This window comes from Rhineura floridana, chromosome 4 (assembly GCF_030035675.1).
Source record: "Rhineura floridana isolate rRhiFlo1 chromosome 4, rRhiFlo1.hap2, whole genome shotgun sequence".
NCBI classification, from domain to species: Eukaryota; Metazoa; Chordata; class Lepidosauria; order Squamata; family Rhineuridae; genus Rhineura; species Rhineura floridana.
The window spans coordinates 207,446,158-207,464,393 of record NC_084483.1 but is presented as its reverse complement, the minus strand read 5'-3'; positions in this window follow the sequence as shown (position 1 = coordinate 207,464,393).

Here is an 18,236-nt window from a genome sequence, read left to right as displayed (position 1 = left end):
TGAAGGCTTCCACACACTCATTGCAAGGGGCAGGGGAAATCTTCACAGCTGTATTCTCAGCTACTGAGAACAGCTCCAAGGTCACTGGGAGATAAACAAAAGTCAGAAGTGTGAGATCAAAGACACTAACCCCTGGGAAAGATAAAAATCTCACAGGTATAGGTGCCACCTGTGTCCCCTCCCAGAGGGTCTCTGGGGTATAAATAAAGGACCCTTGATCTGGGCAGATAAGCCTCAACACTGACTAGAAGTCTCAGCACCAGCCTGCAGGGAAAATGTGGCATGGTGTAAATCTAAACATAGCCACAAGGGATCTCTCTGTCTGCTGTCTGGGGGCTTCTGGCGGGAGAAAACAGAGAACGTAAGCTCTGTGCTCATTAGTTGCTGTAAGTGTTTTATAGCCTCCCTGCTGCAACCGATAGCTTTTGCTTCAATAACACACTAAATTTTCCTTCTTCACAAGTGTGTTTCATGGTCATTCAGAGCCTGAACTTTCTTGCCTCAGGGAAGGGAAAAACCTTTGGCAAAACACAAGGCTTGAATGTTGCTTCCTGCTTCTCTATCACTGTCACCATTTGCCTGTCCTTTCTCATTCTCAGAGGTATTGCTTGCATTACTGAATTCAGTGTCCACGTGTTTTATCTCCTGGTGCTACCAAACTGCTTGATGATGTAGGTGGGATGCTACCATCAGGATTCACGGTCTCTTTATCTGCAGTTACAGAATTCTCCCTCTCCACAACTTGGCTTTTTGATGTAGGAACTAGCAGGAACTCCTTTCACTCGGATTGGCTCCAATCAGCACTAAGCGACAAGGAAGCAAATTAGAAGACTCTTTTCAGTGGCCAACACACACCTCTTTCATGCTGATTGGCTTTAAAATATTTCTATCCCATCCTTACAATAGGGCACTCAGGTCAGCTCACAACAAAATCATACACAATAAAAATCACAAAAACATTAAAACAGATAAAACTATATAAAATACAGTTAAGAAATATAGGGGAGTTATATTAAAAGGAACTAAAGAGGTAAAAATGAAAAAGGGGGGGAATAAAATCAGTTACAGGCTCTACCTGTCTGAAGCTCTGGAAGGCTGCACCCCTGGTTGGGAGAACCCCAGGCATTTCAGCATTTCAGACCTCTCATGTGCATACCTGCTACAAGGGTTCAGCCTGTGGCTCACACACACTAAAAAGCAGATCTAATGCCATTTGGAAACCCTCCGCTCCCCTTAGGCTCTAAGGTTATTGGTTTTGGCTTAGATTTCTAATAATAATAATAATAATAAATTTAATTTCTTCGTCGCCTATCTGGCCAATGGCCACTCTAGGCGACTTACAAAATTATTAAAATACAATTAATAAAATACAGTAATACAATAAAAACAATAGATCTACAACAACAATATTAAAACTGGGTAGGAGGCATTACAATTATATCGATTAACCCTCCCCGGAGGGTTAATCTAGTGTTCTAGCTACTGTTTGAAGTTCGTATCGACAGCAATTCACTAAATCAGGGCAAGTAAAGGTTTCCTTTGCTGAATGCCTTTTGGCCTAAAAGAGCCAAGCCCAGACCATATTACTGCAAATTCATTGTGCCATTCAAAACCATTAAAAACAGTCCCCCCCCCCAAACAGAATTAATTAAGGCTGCCAACACTGGTATGTTTACTTCATTCGTTACTTCAGCAAGATACGATGGTATGCTGGATGCAGATTAATTGATATAATCACTTGAAAAGATCTACAAATAATGCCAAATGCATTTCTGCTCCCGGGTGTTTTACCGGTGGTTCATAACAGTACACTGCAGATCTTCAAAGTGCCTCAGTTATTATTTCATTTATGAATTGCTTCCTATGAAGCATCTCAAAGTGATTTCACAATACAATTAAAAAGATATAAAGCCATGTAAAAAACAGTTAAAATATGAGACAAAACTCCAAGGCTGTTGTAAGGATGCAAGGGATTGGCTCAGTCCCAGTCCATCCTCCAGCCTGGAATTGGAGCATAACAACACTGAACTATGTTGCAGCATTATTATTACATATGACATTAATTATATTACCTTTCACTCGGGAGACGAAACTTTATTTGAAATGTATTGCTGCTATTCAGTATGTTGCTGAACTGTGTTTTGTTGAAATGTGACTTGTATTTTAATATGTACTTTGCATTTTCCTTTTACATGTGTTCAGCTGTGGTAGCCTATGGCTCTGAGCAATAAAGATTCATTTCATTATTATTATTATTATTATTATTATTATTATTATTATTATTACTGCCAGACTGACCTCCACCCCTTCCTCTACTGCACTGGCATGTTAATCAGTGCAGGACAGACAGCGCAGTATACCTTCAGACAATGCACGGGTGTAAAAGCAACTCTAACTCTCACATTCTCTCACCTAATCTTGCACATTCCTTCACAGCGGATTTAAAGAGCAGGTATTAGTGAGAGTCCGAGAAAGGATTTGATACAGGAAGGTTCTGACTGCAGACTTGAGAGTTCTGATTCCAGAATTATTCCTGGCTGGGCGTTGTTGCTGAGGATAGATGGCCTCCTGGGACTTCGCAGAGTAGTTGTGATTTGAAATTGCTCTTTTGATACCAGCTGGCTGTCATCTTGTAAAGACTGTTTTGAATTATTGGGGACATGATGCTGATGAAAGACTCCAGCACCTGCAGTGAGGCTAGTACGTGGCACACTATAGCCTTGCACAAGCATAGGGAACCTAAGCTCCGGGGGCCGAATGCCTGGCCCTTGGAATTCTCCCCAGGCCACGCCCCTCATTTGACGTTCACAAGTACTTCCATAAGAAACCTGATGCAGAACTTGTGGCAGTGGACTCCTTCCTATTACTTCACAAAGGGTTTGCCTTCAACATCTTCTTGTGCCGGGTGGGGTGGTCATTTTGCGTTGCTAGGAAAAGCGGGGATGTTGAATGAACATTCTTGGCATATTTGTATTGTGTTAATGGCTCCTTTATTGTACTGAATATATTATAGTGTATTATATTTTGCATCAAGCCCTGAAGTGGCGAAGCAATGCATAAATTGAAAAAACAAAAACAAGGACCCATCAACCAGGTTGCAGACCCACCAGAACACTTGGATGCCTTCTGGTTTTGCAGTCCTGTTGAGCAACCCCTTTGAGCCACTCGATGTAGCCCGGTGTGGCGTGACAAGTTGCAGATTGGTCAGGCCTTTTGCAGGGTGCCTGGCATTGAGAAGTCAGTTTTGACTCTTTAACAGCAGTGCAGCAGTGGGGAATCTTATTATGAAAAGGTTTATTTTATTAAACTTATTTCTGTACTACAATGGAAGATACAAGCAGGTCCAGGGCCAGCTGGTGGCCAAGGTAGGCACTGGCTGAGAGGCCCTGGTGTTGAGAGGGGCCTTTGCTGCTGGGTCTGGATGGAAGTAGCTGCCACTCAGCAATCTGCCTAGCATCAGGTCACAGAGCATGTGTGCCATAACCTGATGCTAACACGGAGTGCAGAGCAGCAGCCATCCTCCAAGGCAACACACACAGCTGCCGCTGGTAGGGGCTGGCCGTGCAACTTCCTGCAATACCATGGTGCCGTGTCAGTGCACTGTGCATACATGCTTGCTATCACCCAAGATGGCAGGCATGTACACACAGTGCATTCATCCACTGACACGGTGGGCCTATTTATGCTGCCACCACCTTCGAGGATCCCTGAGTCTGGTGCCAGCCCTGGATACAGGAGCTCAGCTACATTCCTTTGTATCTAGGGTTGCCATATTGCCCGGTTAGCCGGGTTTTACCTGGATTCTTTGCATGCCACCCAGCGCCTGTTTAGCCCTTTGGTGGCCTGGATTCTCAGCTTTAATTAAAAAAAGAATTAAGTTTCTAGGTGGTCCGGTTCTCGAGATATACATAAAAACATCAGCCACCCCCTCACTGTTAAATCTTTTTTTAAAACAAATCTGTCCTGTATAGTACTTCGTAGCTCAGGGCTCATCCAGACGACTGCAAAATGTGTGACACGGCCGCTATGTGTGTTCATTATTTTTCGGTCGTCCAAATGACGTCTCGCGCTGTTACGCATTTTCGTGGGTTAAATCCGCTCTTTTCAATACCGGCAAAAATGTGATTTGCTGTTTAAAATCGGGAATCATCCGCTGTGCCTTCAGGAGTTAGGATGCAATACCGCGACTTTACAGCTGATGGGCGGTTCTTGGGCATTTCCCCTTGCCCCTTCTCCTCATTAAATAAAGTTTCAATTCAATTCATTCCAGCCAATCACGTATCTGCAGTTTTGCGCATGTGCGAGAATAAGCCCGGGAAAATTGAACCAATCATCGCAATGGTGAAGTGTTGGGGGGGGGTCTGCAACTACTGCGCAGATGCATTTAATTTTTTGCCAGCCTGCAAACTGGGCGGCCGCTCTGGGTGAGATCTACAATGCACAGCAAGCGAGAAAGGGGGGGTGGTCAGTTTCAGCCTGCCTCCAGAAACCTTTGTCAATTTCATTCTACTTGCTGGGGGTTTTGGTTCAAATCAGAAAAGCATACATTCGTAAATGCAAACAAGGCAGGTGTGAAACCGACCAGCAGCCTTTCCTTCCGAGGCGAAAACTCCTTTACAGCCATATTGTGCTTCGTTGCAAAGGGGGAGAGGAGCATACCTAATTTTTTTGCTGACCAATTGGTTGATAGGGGGAGGTTTTAGAGGCGGATCTTGGAAAAAGCTAAAAGAATGTAGGGGTCTTACTGCTGCGGGTGCGGGTGCAAAAAAGCATTTTTTTTAATTGGGAAAGAGCAAACTAAAAGGCAAAGTGAGGACTATCAGATGACAAACCGAATAGGGAAACAGTGGATTATCCCGCTCCATTTGGATAAGCCCTCAGTCTAACCCCACCCGTTCAGGATTGCAGCCAATCAGTGTGAAGCCAGTTTGGTTGACCTGGCCAGTGTCTAGAAGACCTCATTGCAATGCCAGAAAATGGTGGTTCCTCCCCCCCCCCCATTTATCTGAAAATCTCATAAATTGGGTAAGTATATACATTTCAGTTTTTTTTCCTCTTGTGTGCAGGAGTCAGATCCTGGGCAGTGTTTTCAAAACCTTCCCAATACTTGTTTTTGTGGGGGTAAAAGCATGCTAGTCCCATATGCCCAGAGTAAATCCCATTGAATTCAATAGGACTTACTTTTGAGTAGACATGGTTATGAATGTGCTGTAAATTAATGGGACTTTTGAGTGAATGTAAAAAAGAATTGTGTTTGTGTTCTAACTATTTCTGTCCCCCCTCCAGTCCTATTTTAAAGCAAACTTTAAAACTTTAAAGTATCAGGAAACTAATACTGATTTTTTTAAACTAATACTGATTTTTCTGCAATGACCAACTGGTTTGACAATAAACTATTATATGGGCTGTATGTATTTATACATCTGCAGTGTGTGTGTATGGAGTCTTTCCAACAACCCTGTGAGGTAGGGTTGGGAAACCAAGGAAACTCACAATAAGAAATAAATCCCTTTAAAATCCAATAACCATAACGCAGGAATAAACAGTTGGAAAACAGCCTAAAGAGGCATGATTCTGAATTTTGGGTTGGGTGAATGAAGTTTATTTATTGATTATTTGATTTATATCCTGCCCTTCCTCCCAGTAGGAGCCCAGGGCGGCAAACAAACATCTTTGAAAATATTTTTTTAAAGCTTTAAAAAAAATCTTTTTTTAAAAAAGAAAAGGCTTAAAAACATATTAAAAAGCAATTCCAACACAGACTCAGACTGGGATAAGGTCTCAACATAAAAGAACAAGTTCCTTATCACTTGAGGCTGTAGTTCTCTGCACACTTCCAAGTTTGAGTAAGCCCCATTGAATACATTGGGACTTGCTTCTGAGTAAACAAACATCGGATTGCACTATAAATATATTTACAGATTGTGTAATTCATAAACATATTTGATAGTCATGTTTATATAAATATTTCTTCATACTGTGTCCCAATAAGTATTTGATTTCACACTATGGTTGTAGATGATTTTTTTCCTCTACATTTTAAGTGTGCCCTTCTTCCTGGGGGTGGTCATGGTTCTCTGTTGTTTTCATCCTGAGGGGAGGATAGGCTGAGAGATGGTGAGTAGCACATTTCAGGTCTCTTCACCTCCCCCCTTTTTTAAAATTTGTATTTATTTTATATTTCTCCAATATCTTCCCCTGGCTGTTTTTATGCATTTTAAATATTTTTAGATTAAATAAATAGGAAATCATAATTGTGAACCTCCCTAAAAGCAATTTACCTATCCTTATGTTTTGGCAAAGTGATGGTGTGAAGGTATGCTGGTAGAACAAGAGACCATGTTTGAGGCATGTTATAAGGTGTTTGAGGACTTTGTCACACATTACTTTTTGAGACCTGTAGATTCATGTTGGAAAGAACACGTGCACGTATTGAATGGTGGCTTGGGTGCTGTTTTTTCAGTCTACGCTGCATGCGTAGGGAAGGTGATACATCATCTGGCAGCTAGATTCATAATGAAAAACATTTGGATCACCATTCACTTGTTTACTTTTCTCACTATTGAGACCACTTCATATATTACTTTTTCATACACAGAAATTTAATCTTTGTATAGGAAAAAGTATTTTGTAAAATGTGAAGGACAGTGGCTGCCCAGTCAGTATAACCACTGTACAAGATCTACTCAGCCACTGTAATTACCTTTTTGTTTTGAGTGCCCTTTTGTCTGGGTCTTGGTTCAGGTGTGTATCCAGCTTTGATGTGCTTATGCAAGGGGTGTGCAAGTAGTGCCCCCGCATGTGTGGAGGCTTGGACAAACATTGTGTTATGGAAAACCAAAGTCTGTGTGAAAGTACATATTTGGGAATGCCATCAGTGTAATCCTAAACACACTTAATAAACAATATCGAACTTGCACATCACAAAATATATTACAGTCATGTCCATAAGCACCAGGAGGGTAGTCGCCCAGGGGATCTTAGTCCCTCTGCTTTTTTGGGAGCAGGGTCCCTATGTCTCCAAGCATCCTACAATCAGCATGAACAGGGAGTGTGTTAGTCACTGAGAAGAGTCTTCTAATATGCTTCCTTGCCTTTTCTGCTGATTGTAGCCAATCAGAGTGAAAGGAGGTGAGTCAGCCACTGAGAAGACTCTTCTCAGTTGCTAACGCTCTCCACTTACATGCTGATTGGCTCCTAGAGATGTTTGTTGTTGTGAGAGAATGCATTAACAAAGATCTCATTCTTAATCCAGGAGCAAAAAAGGGTGTATGTGGCTGCAACTATCATGAAGGGGCTCTGCACTTCTGAATTTTCTACTAAACAATTGATAAATACCTATGTAACTTTGTGTCTGGAGACTTCTTATTAAGAATCACTTTCCACAATTGTAAGGAGGTATGTCCACACACATGCATCCCAGGCACCTAAATGAGGGGTGAGAGCAGCATAGGGACATAAGTAGATGTCTTACTCCAGGGGTTCCCAAACTTTTCTTTTACGTAGACCACTTGAAAATTGCTGAGGGTCTGAAAGTATCTGAAAATTTACTATGGGCATATGCAAGATAATTAACTCCCATTAGTGATAAGAGCAAGAATTTATAATTATTATTTTAATTAAAACAAGAGGCTTATCAGTACTTTGAAGAGGTTGTTGTTGTTATCAATAACAAAAACTCTTTAAATCCATTAGTAGCAGGGGATCATTAGGAAAGGTATTGGAAAGAAAACTGCCGATATCATAATGCTGTTTTACAAATCTATAGTGCAGCTGCATCTGGAATACTATGTACAGTTCTGGTTGCCTCACCTCAAAAAAGATATTGTTATGTGCCTTCAAGTCGATTACGACTTATGGCGACCCTATGAATCAGCGACCTCCAAGAGCATCTTGTCATGAACCACCCTGTTCAGATCTTGTAAGTTCAGGTCTGTGGCTTCCTTTATGGAATCAATCCATCTCTTGTTTGGCCCTCTTTTCCTACTCCCTTCTGTTTTCCCCAGCATTATTGTCTTTTCCAGTGAATCAGGTCTTCTCATGATGTGTCCAAAGTATAACCTCAGTTTCATCATTTTAGCTTCTAGTGACAGTTCTGGTTTAATTTGTTCTAACACCCAATTATTTGTCTTTTTTGCAGTCCATGGTATGTGCAAAGCTCTCTTCCAACACCACATTTCAAATGAGTGGATTTTTCTCTTATCCTCTTTTTTCACTGTCCAACTTTCACATCCAGGACTGGGTCTTTCATAATGCCCGGTGGGTGGGGGAGCAGGAGAGTAGTCGATAAGACAGACATCCTGGCATTGGTAATCTAATTAGCAAGATATGTGTGGGGTTGTTGCACACTTCCAGGCCCAGTTTCATTTTGGGTATGGAGGTGGAACCTGTGTAGATGTGGTTGATCAAAGGGAGAAGAATTTTTGAGTTAAGCAAAGCTCTGCTTTTATAAAACCTAAGAAACATACAGATACTTTGAATGTCTGAGTGCCTGCACCAGTGGAATACTGGAGGAACTTGTAAAACGTGCTGCTACAGTATTTAGAACTGAGCATGTGGTGTGAAAGACTCCTTTTCCTACCATTTTGGCTTCTTTCTCCACCCACCACATCTCTGAAATATATCATATATGTAATGGTTAACCGTACTGCTGCCCTGACTTCCTTTATGTTTGTTGCTATTTTGTGTTTTTATTATGGTTTTATATTGATTGTGCATTTTTATTGTTTTTATTATATTTGTAAGCTGTCCTGAGCTCTGTTTTTAACAGCAGAAGGGCAGGATATAAATCCTCTTAAATATTCCATAGTGTTGGAAACTAGAGTCTAGGCATTTAAGGCTGAAAATGTAAATTTTTTAAAAAAGATTTCTCACATCTTTCCCCAGTTTTTGGTGGTAATTCATACGCACAAAAACAAAACTGGACAATCCAAATATTAATATGCAAATATTTGCATAATATGCAAATTAGCCTGCCCGGATTTGTGGAACTGGAATATGGCAACCCTATTTGTATCCCAGGGGAAAATGCTTTTGAATCCACTGCAGTGCTTTGAATAGGAGCCACTTCATTTCAGACTGCTTTGGACTAGCCCTGCTTCACCTTGGATCCAAGGCAGAGTCTCACTTTGATTTTCTGAATTTTCATATGTCTCCCCACTGACTATAATGGGAAAAATCAAGAAATGTCTATAACTTTTTTTAAAAAAATTCTTCACAGAACTGAATGAAATTTGCATACATTTTGGTTCTTTCTCAGGGGCTGAAGCCAACCAAATGTTAGATAGCTGGAAGGGGTTTTGTGTTAGGTGCCTTTAAAGATGACATGGGGGGCAGAGAGAATTGATCTCCCATTCACATGAGCTTTGCCGCCATCCAGCTCCCTTGTTGATGGTGTGAGTGGTTGACAGTACTTAGAAACCTGAAAGAGCACTGCTTGTGCACACTATAACACTGTGCATGTAACACAATTAAACACACACCCAAAGAACTACAGACAGAGGATCAAGACAAACATTATACTATTACTCAACAACACAGAGATGTACAAATCTTTAACACATCACTTAATTCAAATGCAGCAAGGGCCAGGATGTGGTGTGGTGAGGGAGTGAAGGCAAGTGACCTACCTAATAGCTAATAGTCACAAGAGACAGACATGAGGTTGGACTTGATGGCCTTACAGGCCCCTTCTCACTCTACTATTCTATGATTCTATGAACTGCAGCAAGAGTAAGTAAGAATTGCAATGCAAGGGGTTGGATTTTAAGAAAGCGTTGGTCTGGGTTGGCGTAAAAGGCTGGCACAAGCAGAACACAACTCCACTTCCAGAGGTGGCTGGTGCCCATTGCGACTCATGGGTGGAAGACAGGGAGACTAAACAGGAGGTAGAACCAAATGGCAGGCAGAGCCAATGCATTTGTTTTGTTCCCTATCGCCCTCCCTGCTGAGTTCTACAAGGGCAGAACTGAGACTAAGGGGGAGGAAGTCGACAATCCACAAACCTGCACTGGTTGTAAGGCAGGCAGGCAGGCAGGTGGGGGCAGTGGGATTTCAGGACAGACAGGGGTTGGTGCGGCAGTGTCCCTCTTGTCCTCATGGACCAGGCTCCAATGCCCACCACTCTTTCATCACTTCTGCTGTAGGAGAATCAACTTGCAAAAGAACACTGCAACGACTTTGGCTCGGTTATTTTGAAGTTTGGTGATTGGAGAGCCCTGGCAAAGTCATATCCTGGTTGGAAGCTACAGCTGTCAATCGCAAAACTGCAACCCTCTCCTTCCCCCCCCCCCATGGTGCTTTCCTTTTATGGAGAACTTGGGGGAGGTTCAGAAATGTTTAATTGGATGGGGGAGGGAGGGGAGAAGAGTTTTTTTTTAAAAACCACCTTTCCAAAGCAAATCCAAAGCTTCAAGAGCAGCCAGTTTCGGAGGAGGTCCAAGTACCTCCAAAGCAGCCCGCTAAGGCTTATTTGGACTTCATCTGAAGTGGATGCACACCTATAGTGCTCCCCCTAAATCACTTGCTGTACATAAGGCAATAACGTGGGGAGGGGCAGCAATCTGGTATTGCACATAGGTCATGTCCACACCATACATTTAAAGCTTCCCCCAAAGAATCCTAGGAACTGTAGTTGACCCCCTCACAGAGTTACAATTCCCATCACACTTAACAAACTACAGTTCCCAGGATTCTTTGGGGGAAGGCATATGTTTTAATACGTATGATGTGCTCATAATCTGTCTAAAGCCAGGATATCTCCAGGAATGAGATTCTAATTCAGGTGCCCCCATCATCTGTGGTTAAAACAGACTCTCCCAGCAACAAGACTTGTTGTTCAAACAACTCTACCTTGCAAGAAGAGCCGGCCGAAGGTGTGAACCACCCAGCCCTGTTTTAATTACTTTCTGCTTTGGAATTTGAGGAAGGGAAAACAAGCAAGCAAGCAAGGAAACCACAAGGGTTTCATCTTCAGGCAATAAGAATGGCCATCTACAGGCTTCGAATTCCTATGAAGTCATAAGTCATAGCAATTGAAAGTGAGGGGGTGGGAAATTCCATTATGGAAGCAGCTAATTGATGCCCCACCCAGCTGCACCTCACCCCACAGAGTATTTAGTCGTTCACACACCCCATTTTAATATCCCAACCCAAGGCATGCCAAGAGCTCAAGGCACCTCATAAAACAGATCTCTTTTACTGTGCTTCATGCCAGCAAACCCCTGGGGCTTCATGCATAAAGATCTGAACCTCATACACCTAAACCCCATACAGGCTTTTTTGAGCGGCTTGTGAAAAAACATCACAAGGGAAATCCAAGCAAATCAGACTAGCCAGAGTTTTGTGAGTGAAGATACTTGCAGAGTATCAGCTACCAGGCAAAGTGCAAGGTCCTAGTGTTGATGTACAAAGCCCTACACAGCTTGGGACCAGGAGATCTGAAAGATTGTCTTATCCCTTATATACCCAGTCAATCACCGTGCTCTGCAGCTGAGGGCATCCTGCAGATACCATCTTATCAGGAGGTCCGTTCTGCACAACATAGGAAACAGACCTTTAGTGTGGCGGCACCTACCCTGTGGAATTCCCTCCCCTTAAATATTAGACAGGCACAATCTATTATCTTTTCAGCACCTATTGAAGACCTTCCTCTTTCAACAAGCCTTTTAAGTAGAGACCTCTTCCCAGTCTGCATTGGAATTGCTTTTTAAGATGTTTTGAAAGCTTTTTTTAAAAAAGATGTTTTGTTTTAATATGTTTGTAAAGATGTTTTGTTGTAACATATTGTAAAGTCTGCCTTTAAGATGTTTTAGTGTTTTGTTTGCCTCCCAGGATTTAAAAATAAATTGAGAGATTAGATATATTGGATGGATAACAATCAGGATTTAGACCTAATCAAATCCTCCAGTTTTTCTTACTGGTATTGCTTGTTGAAATCAAACCATGAAAGAGCCCAATATCTACAAATGGTTACATTCACGTCTCTGAGAATTGCATTCACAGAACTATGTTTTCAGACTATGCCCTCAGCCTTTTTGGATGGAAGATATAGGCATGTCCCAAGGAATCTACAGCTCTGTATCTGTGGTGGGGGAGAGCTAAGAGGATATTTCACACTACCTACTATATTGTCATTTATATCAAATCCCTAGGGAGAGATTCCAAGGACAGATTTCGACATCTTTACAGGGTGAGTCTACCTTTGTGAAAGTATGTTGGTTAGTCAGATTGTGATCGATACGTGACATACAAAACAGTTTTGTCTGCTAAGGCAGCAAAACATATTCATGCAATTACTTTAGAGTGCAATTGCAGTGGATTGTACAGGGGATTTATTAGACTGAATCTGTCTGACTTTGTTATTGTATATACATTTTCCTATTCGGTTTGTGATGGCTTTTAGTCAAATACAATAAAATGAACCTGTTTTGTTCGCCACCCTGGGCTCCTTCGGGAAAGAACGCTGGGATATAAATTTAAAAAATAAATATTAGAATAGTCTTCATCACCCTTTCCCACTAAGAGCTAAAACTTGTTGGCCAAGCTCCAAAGCTCCACAAGTGGATCAGTACCCCATTGGGTCTGAGCAAAGGGACAAGACAGAGCTATCCTGGCCAGCAGAGCTTTCTCTTAACTTTGGCTTCTAGTTCTTTGGGGTGTTGCCTTCTTCCTATGGGGCTGCACAGGACAAAGATGGTTCAGGACAACTGTTTACGCTCCTGGTGCTCCCTCTCAAAAGTCTATTAACTTTGCTGTAGTCACTTGAGCTGCGCATTAGCTCTGTGGGTACCTCAAATAACAAGGCAAATTGGGGTAATTCGGGGCAGAATCATGCCATTAAAAAGGCACGTTGAAGCAGAGCAGGAAATCCACAGCCTACCAAGAAGTTCTGTTGCCTTGGTTTTCCCAAAAAGCCAAACACACTCCCTGCCCACAATTTCTTTTCTGAGAAATGAAGCCAACCTGACTGGGGTAAACCAGAGCCTGACAGGAGAGGGGGGGTGCCAGCTAGGAGGGTGGTCCTTCATTTTGATGGACAGGTCTATCTTTAAATCACTGTGCATTCTTTTCCCAGTGCACGCCAATCACAGTGATTTGGGGAAGGAATGTTGAAGTAAAGAGGAGTTGCTCTTCACAGGGGCTGTTATTCTCTGCCAAGTTCTGGCCTGCTTCTTTCCCAATTGTTCTATTTTCCTAACATACAATTAGAGACCATAGCTCTCTTTTAGCAGTGAGAAGGAAAAAAAATACTTTCCAGCTTTTTAAAAAACAAAGGTAAAATCTCCTAGCACAATAGCTCCTGGACCTATTTGTCTGAACTTTTGGCAGATTTCTTATCCAAGGGCATCCTCTCCCCTGTCCCCACTAGGGGAGGGAACAGGATTTCTGTTTTCCTACCCCAAAATGGCAAAGTCTGCCCTTGCTAGAGAACTGCTGCTTCCATCTTATGAAGCTGCGCAAGCTTCGACCCCTTAGGGGCGACCATGCCTGGAATTTGCATTTAATTCTGGTGGAAAATTTTTAAGTTATAGAGACTTCTTTATGAAAAATAAAGGTCCCCTGCACAAAAACCCTGGATGGATTTACCTCAAAATTTGGCAGGCTTAATCCCTGCTGAAGGGACTCCTTTGCCTGCAAATTTCATTCACTCATGTGAAAAGGAAACAGAGTTAATACCCATTTTTAGACTCCATTACAGCCAATAAAGACCCTCTGTGGCGCAGAGTGGTAAGCGGCGGTAACGCAGCTGAAGCTCTTCTCGCGGCCGGAGTTCGATTCCAACGGAAGGAGGAAGTCGAATCTCCGGTAAAAGGGGTCGAGGTCCACTCCGCCTTCCATCCATCAGTGGTCGGTAAAGTGAGTACCTGGCATATGCTGGGGGGTAAAGAAAGGCCGGGGAAGGAACTGGCAATCCCACCCCATATATACGGTCTGCCTAGTTAACGTCGCAAGACGTCACCCTAAGAGTCAGAAACGACTTGCACTATAAGTGCAGGGACACCTTTACCTTTACAGCCAATAGGAACAAGACAGAGCTTTGAACAGATCAGATTCAGACCCAAATAAAGAATCAAAACAGAATGACACAGAGAAAATCTGAAAAAGATTGGGCTGCTTCCAAACGCTACAGAAACAAAGCGAATCTTGTGACCCCCGCACACATGTCTGAACTACTCAGGCACTTCCATCGGGCGTGGGGGGTCCAGTTCAGTAATAGCAAAAGGAGGGAGAGAAGAAAAACTGAGAAAAACATATGGCTATCAGACCATAGCATTTTATTATAAAATATATTTCGTATTGCTGTTGTAAAAATTACATTTCACATTTTTTTGTTTACAATAAAAAATAATACTTGGAAGACAATCAAAAAGAAAAGCTCCAATTAGACAGTAATTCACTGATGCGATATATTCCCCCATTAGGCTTGATAATGTATCACCATCCGAAGAGCAAACTGCAAGCAGATTACAAGTTCTCATCCTTTCCCTTCCCTTTTGAAAACATCATGTAATAGCGGGGGGGGGGGGACACTCAAGGAGCTGCCTCTACCTCACTCCCTTACTTCGCTTTAAGGAGATCTTGACAAATCGGAGTTTAAAGAGGACTAGTGTCTTGAAATTCTGACCTGGCTGGTGTGGCTTTTCCTTTGGCTACCATTGCACAAGGGAGAAAGGCAAAGAATGCTGGCTTGTTCTCCTCTCTGCCTTCATGTTGCTCTTTTGAAGGAAAAAAAATTGCCGGTGATCAAGCTGGCTTCCCACCCTCAGAATCCCTCGCACCAGAGTAAATATTTTATACCAAATGCAAGAGGGAGCAATGGTTTCTGGGTGGCAAGAAATGCAGGTTGACCCCAACAAAAAATTAACAGTTCACAGTGCAAAGCATGAATAGAAAATGAGGAGGGGGAAGGAGTTCTTGTATACATGAGTTCAGACATCCCACCCCTAAAAACAAATGGGGGTGCGGAGATGCAGCTGACAGTGGTGTGTACAGATCTTTCTTGATCAAGTTACATTTTTAAGAAAAGGGTGCAGACCCACAAAAAGTTTGCATCTCAAGGTAAAAGAAGTTAGAATGTGGAAATGGAAACCAGGGCTATTAGCTCAGAAAAAGACTCATGGAATGATTTTTAAAAAATTGAACTCTGGAAGCCATAATACACCCCACATCCTTGAAAATGTAGCAAGAAAAAAGAGCCCTTTGCTGGGTTCAGTTTGGGTAGCTGTAATCTGTAGGCAGGCCTCATCTACAAAACTTGTTGAGTTGGACAGAGGGGGGACCCCCGCTTCACTGGGGGGGCGGGGCTGTCTCACTACTATACAAGCCAGTGAGGGGGGGGAATTGGGACATTGGGTTTATAAAAATGGGGGAGAGGCAACTAACCTAAATGTTTAGAACCTGCTTTTATTTTTCCAAAACAAAAGAAAGGAGTTCAGAGCTGTAAAATTTCTGAAAGAAAGCTGTTGGGTGTGTGTGTGAAGGAAATGGCAGTATTTTGCTTCCAGTTAATTCCTGCAAGGGGGGAAAAACTGAAGAAATAGTGGCTTAATTATCAGTAATCAAATTTGAATAAGTATATATCTTTATGCCCACAAATTATTTGTAAAAAAAAAAAAACCCTCCCCAGACACCATGCAGAGATACAAATTAACCTCATGTTTTTTGGAGAAGCAGTGATGGAATAAATCAATCGGTTAGCACTGAACAAAAATTGGGGCCAATTACCCACAGAGGGTGCAATTCTTCCCCTCTGCAGACAGCCAGACAAAGCAGGATGCTAGGCCAATGCACAGTGACCCACAGCCTTCCTCTTGGCACTATGTGTGCTGGCTAAGATCTACATATGGGGCCAAGTGGTGCTTTGTGAGGAGGAGCAGAGGCTGGGAAGGAGGACATCTTGAGTGGAATGAGGTGCAGATGGGGTCTTAGGCTGCACCTTTAACTTGCTCCTCAATGAGGACCAGTCTCATGTGTGGGTACCCCTCACAACCAGGCAGCCATTGCCGAATGGCAAGCAAGAGAAGGTGGTGGCAGAATAAACCAGCGCTGCCCACTTCTTCCTCTCCCTGCCATCCCTTCTTTCTTCACATTCTGCCCTCCATATCTAGGTGTCTAAGGTCCTCCAGACAGCGGAACTGTAGGAGTACTATGTATGAGGAGTACTATGTCCTAGAATTTTAAATTTCCTTTATTTTGTAGAGGGGGGGAGGATTGTTCCTGAAAGTTTCCATTAAGATGTCCCTGCCCCCACCCAGACCATTACACCTGAGAGAAAAAGCAAGAAGTCCAGACATATATAAAACCACTGACATACACTGTCCAGTCTAATTTGTACCATACCACACAGCTCACACAAAAAAAGGGGTAAAAGAGAAAAGGGGGAGGGGGGAATCTGATCCAAAAAAAAGTAAAATACTGATAACAAATATATTCCTATGCAAGCTTAGCTTTTCTTTTTTACTCTCCAAAATTAAGTGCTATACAATTTTGGAATGAGGCATTTGGAAAAAGGCTGGGTGTTAGTCCAAAGAAAGTGAACAGCAATCAGGACACTGCTTTTAGCGATGGTTTAGCTCTCAGCCTTTACCACCAACGGCAATAGTTTAGCTCTAAGCCTTACCAGCAATGGCACGCCTTCCTTTGATATCTTGGTAACAGAAACATTCTGCACCCTAGTCTTTGCAGCTTAGCAAGGGAAATCCATAGACCCACATGCTTCAACATTTCACTGCTTATCCTAATGTCCTTTTTCCAATTTTCTTTTCCCCTTCCCTTCTTAATATTTTAGTAAAAAAAAAAAGTTTTTTATAACTCCTTGAAATTCAGCATTTGTGACAAAAGCAGTCCTTGTGTCCCTCATTAGTGCCACTGAGGAGGGGAGGACTGGAAGAGAGTGGGGGCAGGGGCATTGTTCCATGTCTACCCATCTCAGTGTACCCCAACAACAGCTCACTAAAATGGAAGCAGTGATGAAAAACAGGAATATTCACTGCATATGGGATAGGGAGGAAGGAACTGAATGATCCTTCTGGAACAGAAACAAATTATTTTGCAAATCTGGTAAATTTTGCCAAGACAGTCAACTGCAGTAATATATATGCTGTCTTGACAAAATTTACCAGATTTGCAAAATAATTTATATTTATTGGGGGGGGGGCACACAGAATGAGAAGTGTAGATTTCCAAAGCATTTGTCACCAAAATTCAAAGTTTCTTCATCATAAATCATGAAGTTTTGATTTAAAACAAAAACAATATTTCATGCCCCTTAGATGAAATCTAAAGTCCTCATATCCCAAAATTCCACATTCAGAAATTAAAATGCAGAACTCTTGAGCCCAAACCTGAGCAATCCAATTCATTTCATTGCTAGTTGTTAAAGGCTCTTAAACAAGGCCGGTTTGGCATCTACCAGTTTAGCACTGAACAGGAGTCTGGGCTAGAAAAATAAATTCCAACATACTATGTATATCACCCTTCCCCCATCCTGGTGCCTTCAGATGACTTAGACCACAACTCCCTTCTGCCCCAGCCACCATGGCTGTATGACTTTGAGGCTGATGGGAGTTTTATAGTTCAAAACAACTGGAGAGCTCCAGGTTGGGGAATGCTGGTGTGTATTATGCACAACATTACAAACAAAAACACAACATTTTCAACAAGCACCAATAATGTACATAACTCCTTTTTAAGCGCTCCCACCCAACCCCTAAAGTACCCTTGAAGTTAAAGCAGGGCTCACATTTTTCTGTAAAGAAATCGTAATTCTCTATGTTCACATGGTTCAGTTGCTATTTTACAAGGACAGATCTGTGTCTTTAGTCTATGGCTCATGATTATCAAAACGCGGGGTGGGGTGGGGTGAGGGGGAAGGGAGCAACCCCACTAGCTATCCAAACCCAAGACTGAACTGCCTCCTGCCCCAAGCTGTTGCAACTTGCACCACAAGGGTGTTGTAGCTGCCATTTTACATTTTGCAAAACGAAAGCCAGTCAGGCAAACTGGTTTTGGGGATGGAAGAAGGGTTTTTCCCCATTAAGAGAAACTATGGTTGGCTAACAACAAGTGCCAAGTGCCTCTGTCGTGATGACAGCCCCAAAGTGTAATGACTTCAATGAGGCCCTCTGGATGGAGCAGTGTTGCATCCCACAACTGAAAGAGAGAAAGTAATGGAGACAAAATACCGGGGGGGGGGGGGGGAGGCTTCCACTTTTTTCCAGGGTTTTGAGGCCTGA